This window comes from Triticum urartu, chromosome 1A (assembly GCF_056163025.1).
Source record: "Triticum urartu cultivar PI428250 chromosome 1A, HENAU_Tu73, whole genome shotgun sequence".
NCBI classification, from domain to species: Eukaryota; Viridiplantae; Streptophyta; class Magnoliopsida; order Poales; family Poaceae; genus Triticum; species Triticum urartu.
In genome coordinates, this window is record NC_141873.1 from 13,146,268 (window position 1) to 13,153,022 (window position 6,755).

At 42.1% G+C, this 6,755-nt stretch overlaps 1 pseudogene; it reads right to left on the reverse strand.

Moving 5' to 3' along the window:
• Window positions 1-2,672: 2,672 nt before the first annotated feature.
• Window positions 2,673-6,376, reverse strand: LOC147988379 (uncharacterized; annotated as a pseudogene).
• Between the last annotated feature and the right edge of the window lie 379 nt (window positions 6,377-6,755).

Consider the following 6,755-nt stretch of genomic DNA (forward strand, 5'->3'; position numbering starts at 1 on the left):
AGATCGTAGCTGATGTATCAAGCTAAATGCCGAAGTCCACGCAGATCTACTAGCAAGACTGAAATCTCTCTGCAAAACATAAATTAAGCAAACGTGAGTACAAAGGTACTCAGCAAGACTTACATCAGAACTAAACTACATATGCATCGGTATCAACAAGGGGGGGTGGTGGAGTTTAACTGCAGCAAGCCAGCTTTGACTCAGTGGCTAACCTGAACTACGATTGCAAGCAACTCTTTTGAGGTGGCGAACACGAGTCCACATATTCACCATTCAATACACCACTATGGATCCGCTCCCGTCCCCCTACGAGAAGGCCATCCATAGCACTCACACTTATCTTGCGAGTTTTAGAGTATCCACTTTCACTTGTCTATGAAATGTTATAGGCAACCCAGAAGTCCATTACCGCGGACACGGCTATTCGAATAGATGATGTTAACCCTGCAGGGGTGTACTTCTTCACACACGCTCTCACCACTTACCGTCGTTTACACGACATGTACTCGACAACCTTCAAGCGGAAGCCCAACGAGGGTGTCGGTCACGGCCTACCTAAACACTCAAGTCTCTAGTCTAGGTTTATCGCCTATCCAGGTTCCATCCGCAGGGAGTCCGGCCGAGGTTTCCACATACGGCCCCGAACGATGTGAACAGGGTTCCCGAGACACCAAACGGGCGCCCGGTACACCGTGCCACGGTGTATCTACCGCATCATAGCCCACCCCTAGGGTCAGCGCTACGCACGGCCGCTAACAGATATCCTATAAACACCAGAAACTAGTTGCAACTCCTGGACAGAGGACAAGGGTGATCAAGAAGCCGAGAGGGTCCATTGGTTTCGCGCCCAATGCATGGTAGTAACTGTTTCATGGATCACAAACACAGAACTCAGTTCCTAAGGACGGCTTCAATGAGACAACCCACCATGTACTCCTACATGGCCTCTCACCGCTACCTTTACCAAATCGTGTTCACACACTTAGCTCACACACAGTAGGACATGTTCACACATCTCCGATTCATCCCCGATGAATCAGAACTGACTCAACTCTAAGCAGTAGCAGGCACTACAAGGATTCCGGTCTATTGCAACAAAAATTATTGCTACAACTATCTTGTGTTGCAATAAAATGCTATATTTCCACAAAAGTCCAGTCCGTGGTAATAGGATCTACATATTGCCACAATTTTGTTTCATCGCGTTAAGTACTCGTTTTGTTGCAATAGAAGCCATGTATTGCCACAAGCTGCATCGTCGTTGTAATATGGTAGTGATATTGCGACATCCTTGTCCCGTTGCGTGAATTGGTCATCTTGTTGCAATAAAGGCTAGGTATTGCAACAAAGTACATAGGTACTATTGCAACACCTGTGACATGTGGCGCTAGTCAGAGATTCTATTGCAACAAAGCATGTATTGGTTGTAATAGGGTGACTTTTTGCCTCACCTTCGTTGCGTTGCAATAACTGTTACATATTGCGACAAATTGAGCATCCATGGTAATACGTACAACATAATGCAACAATCCTCTAGTGTTGCCAAAAAGGAGCAGGATATTGCAACGATATTCTCTACTGTGCTCCTGATTTTTTCCTTTATTTATTATACTATTTTGCAGGATCTGATTAAAGGGGCGTACTAGTTTACAGAGGTATTAACACATTAGGTACCACAACTTGCACCTAAGTTGCATTTTAGTCACATATCTTGCAAAGTGGACATCGGTGGTACCACAACTTGGAGGAGTGCTCTACGCGCGTGCGAAGCATTGCACACTCACGAGCGCCCTTCACTTTAGGGTTTCTTGCACCGCCAGGGTCTCCTCCACTGACCCTACTGACCTCCTCCGGTAGCAAGGTCGTGCTCGGCACCCGAAAGACGGCAAGCTCAGTGCCCTTTCTCACAAAGGTGAGTCGTGAGAACTGAGCACCACACACTCTTCCTAATTTTTCTGTATCTTGCTTGATGTGATGTATTTATATGTGCTCTTAATAAAAAAGGAGATTCAATATAAAATTATGTGTTAAATAGAGAAATTGTGCAAGGCTGCATTCTAGCTATTTTTAAACACTCCCAGGCTTCATTTGAACAGCTCTTCAGCCACCAATTGAGCAGCATAACAGTTGTATCCTAGAGTAATTTTCAGCAAGAATTCATCACCAGATCAACAACACTACATCAAGATATATATATAAGGACATATGACACAAGATTTTAGTAGGATATAACAAACCATCTTAGCGAGATATATAACAAATGTTTCAAAATGACAGCACACAAGTTTCAACAGCTATACTTGTATAGATTGTTCACACAAAAGACCATAAGTTCAAGGCAAAGTAGTGTAAATAGCAAAAACACTAAAAGACCATAAGTTCGTAGCAACAGTGTGTACATAGCATCACTGTCAAAAGGAAAATAGCAACAACACTAAAAGAACAGCAAGTACTCTTCTCTTCTCTTCATCACCAAATTGTTAGTGCTGGGCACTAGCTCTTGTTCCCATTTGCCACAACATATGACCCTATGCAGGCATGCCTTGTTTCAACCTGTTTTATATCAGATTAAACTTCAGGAGAGATATTTCTCGTAGGTAACCATCATAACAGTTAGGAACTTATAATTATGGCTTACACATGTGAAAAGCACCTTACCAAGAAATTAAAAACTATACAAAGAACCCCTGGTCATCATCCAATTCTTCTTGTCCCAAAGGAGCAACATGGCCATCATTTACGTAAGCCTCATCATCATCCGTATCATCATCAGATTCGAATTGGACATCTTCAAACTCAATAGGTTTTATATTTTCTATGACTGAAACATCAATGCTGGATCCTTCATCATCATTTCCACACCAACTAGTGATCTCTTCAGGTACTGTAATTTTTGGCACTGTAATTTCTGCATCAACGACATCCAGTACATCTGCCTCACCACCCTCATCGGCTTCAACAACTTCATCAAGGCCTACACCATTTAAAACAGAAGGAGCAAACAAATTTCGTGGATTCATTTTAATAACAGCTGCCCAATCAGGGTTCTTCACATCTCTCACATAGAAAACCTGTTGAGCTTGGAGGCCTAGAATGTAAGGGTCTCCCTGGAATTGGTGTAAAGTAGTGTCAAGGTCAATAATTCCATATTTGTCCTTTTTATACCCCTTACTTTCAGTTTTGTTGGCAGGAGGCACATCAAACCAGTCACACTGGAATAGAACAACCTCCTTATCAAGAGGAAAGTCAAGAAATATGATTTTCTTGATCACCCCGTAATAATCAATATTTCCTGTGTTTGCATCGCCCTTGACTATGACGCCACTATTTTGGGTACTCAAGTCCTGCTCTATATAGGAATTCCGAAAGAAATATCCATTCAGAACTGTACGGTTGTATACCCGAGCTAGATGATCAGGTCCTTTAGCTAGTGCATAAATAAGATTGTTGACGTTCCCATCATTGTGGAGTTCTGTAATCTGTTTCATGAAATAGAATATGTGTGAGTGTATTGTACAGCGTTGGTACGTTATTACAAGGAACATTAGTGAAAATGCGAAAGAAAATTACCCGTCTCTCAAACCAACCAACAAACTCTTCCTTGTGCTGCTTTTTAGGATTAGGAGAATTGTTCCTTCTGAGCTCCTCACGATGTTCACTTCAAAGAGAAATGATTGTTAGTTGAACAGGAAAGTATTAAAGCATATCATGATGTGAATTAAATACATAAGTATCCTTACTCAATCCATGGCGCGGTTTCCTCACAGTTTGTTATTATGAAATGCCTCATTTGATTAATCTCAGCCAAAGACAATGATTCACAAACAAAACCTTTCTTGGAGTAATCAACTATACTCATTATGCTAATCCCCGTTGGTGATTGATCTGTACCCCCGTCTTCATGACGTTCGGACTGACTTAGCTTGGTAGGCATTCCATCAACGAATCGACTTCAAAAAGTCATGCACTCTTCAAGTATGTACCCCTCTGCTATAGAACCTTCTGGTTGAGCCTTGTTACGCACATATCCTTTGAGCGTACGCAAGTATCGCTCAATTGGATACATCCATCTGTACAAGACAGGCCCTCCCAATCGGGCCTCTTCAGCAAGATGAATTGGGAGATGCATCATAATATCAAAGAATGCTGGTGGAAAGATCATCTCAAGCTGACATAGAGTTTCTGGAATTGTTTTGCTCAACCTCTCCAAATCTTCATCCCTTAACTCCTTGGAGCATAAATCGGAAAAGAATTTACTCAGCTGAAGCAATGGGTTAACAACATTCTCTAGCAAAAGCTTGCGCAATGCAATAGGAAGAAGTTTCTGAAATATAACATGACAGTCATGAGTTTTGAGTCCACTAATCTTGCACTGATCGAGGACTACACATCGCTTAATGTGTGAAGCATAGCCATCAGGCATCTTAATGCTCTGCAGAAACTTGAGGAGCATTATCTTTTCTTCCTTTTTTAAAGTATAGCAACCTTTCTTTATGTCATACTTATGCTTACCAGGCTTTGGATGCTGGTCCTTCCTAATTTTCAGGTCCTGTAAATCAAGACGAGCCTTCACACCATCCTTTGATTTCTTATCCATCTCAAGCAACGTCCCCACAATGCTGTCACAAATGTTCTTCTCGATGTGCATAACATCCAAATTGTGCCTTACGAGCAAGTTCTTCCAATATGGGAGCTGGAAAAATACACTTCTCTTCCGCCAGTTATGCCAGCTACTAGTTTCCGGTCGCTTTCTCTTATTTGACCGTCCAAATGGTGCATGCTGAATGCTATCAAGTTCCCGTAGAACTTGTTCACCTGTAAGTGCCACTGGAGCTTCTCTATTATCTGCCTTGTTGTTGAACAAACACTTGTTTCGACGCCATTTGTGGGTCCTGGGCAGAAAACATCGGTGTCCCATGTAGCAATGCTTTCGACCATACTTGAGCCATAAAAAATCTGTATGTTTGTGGCAATACGGGCATGCTAGCTTGCCTTTTGTGCTCCAACCACTCAGCATTGCGTAAGCTGGTTAGTCAGTAATGGTCCACAACAAGCATGCATACATCTGGAAATTTTTTTTAGTTGCAGCATCATATGTCTCAGCACCATCCTCCCATAGAACATTCAGTTCATCAATCAAGGGCTGCAAGTACACATCTATGTTATTTCCTGGAGACTTTGGTCCTGGAATAATCATTGACATAATCCAATTTTCTTGTTTCATACACATCCAAGGTGGCAAGTTATATGGAATAAGAATGACTGGCCATGTACTGTGTGATATACTCATGAGCCCAAAGGGGTTGAATCCATCTGAAGCAAGGCCAAGCCGAACACTGCGAGCATCTTTTGAGAATTTCTTATAATATTTCCTATCAAAATGCTTCCATGCCTTGGAATCTGCAGGATGCCTCTTTACGCCATCATCCATCCGACCCTCCTTATGCCATTTCATATGTGATGACATATGTTCTGTCATGTACAGCCTTTGCAGTCTTGGAATGAGCGGGAAATACCTTAGCACTTTCTGTGGCACTAGCTTCTTTGATTTACGACTTGATGCATTGTCTTCATCAGTAGCAGGAGTAGATTTCCATCGAGAGGCATGACAGACAGGGCATTCTTCTGCATCAGCATGTTCATTACGGAATAGCACACAATCATTAACGCACGCGTGTATCTTCTTGTAGTCCAGCCCAAGATCTCGGATCACCTTCCTTACTTTAGCAAGATTAGTAGGAATGCAGTGACCCTTTGGCAACACCTGTGTGAACATCTGCAGAACTAAGTCACATGCTCTATTGGTCATCCCAGACGCGCACTTGATTTGGTAAAGCTTCACAATGAAATATAGCTTCGTGAAATCCTTGCAACCTGGGTACAACTCTTTTTTTGCCTCTTTCAATAGTTCGAAGAAGACCTTGGCTGTTGCATTTGGTTCCTGGTTCCTTTCATCACCGCTGGAAGCATCCACATGAATGTCTCCCGCACCTTCACCAATGTCTGCATTGCTTTCCATGTTTGTGCCCCTTATGAGAGTATTGAGCATGTCACATACCCCAGCACCATCATCTCCAGCGTCTTCATTATCAGAATCTTCAGACATGCTTCCCTCATCGGATTGTTCACCATGGTATATCCAGTGAGTGTAGGTTGGATCCATCCCATTGAACAACAAGTCAGTATGAACATCCTTTTTCGTTTTTGGAACAACATTGAGACATCTCCTACATGGGCATGGGACTGTTGAGTCCGGGTGAGCACCATCGAAGGCAAAATTCAAGAAATCCTTCATGCCAGTTTGCCACTCAACAGAATTTCTTTCCCTGTCCATCCAGCTCTTATCTCGTGTCATTTTTGCCTTATCTCCGTAAAGCCAGTCCCGTTAAAAAAACATAACAGCTGCTTTAGTAGCTAAATTACAGCCAACAGCATCACTAGCTGCATTACAAGAAAAGACAACAGGGATACATACATACAAATATTACTGTCACATGGTAAAGCAAAATTTGGTTGATGGAAGAAGAAATAGTACTACTATCACATGGTAGTATATGTGACATGAGTTTACATAAGTTTAGTTTAGTAGTTGGCTAGATAATGCAAAAACAGAAATTCAGGGACATTGAAGAGATCACGGCTCAAAACTAACAACCAGATTGTTTGACTTATGCTGAAGAACATAGCATACCTTTATGCTACTGATCTCCATGAATGTGTTATTCTACATACCTCACGCTACATATCAGATTCAA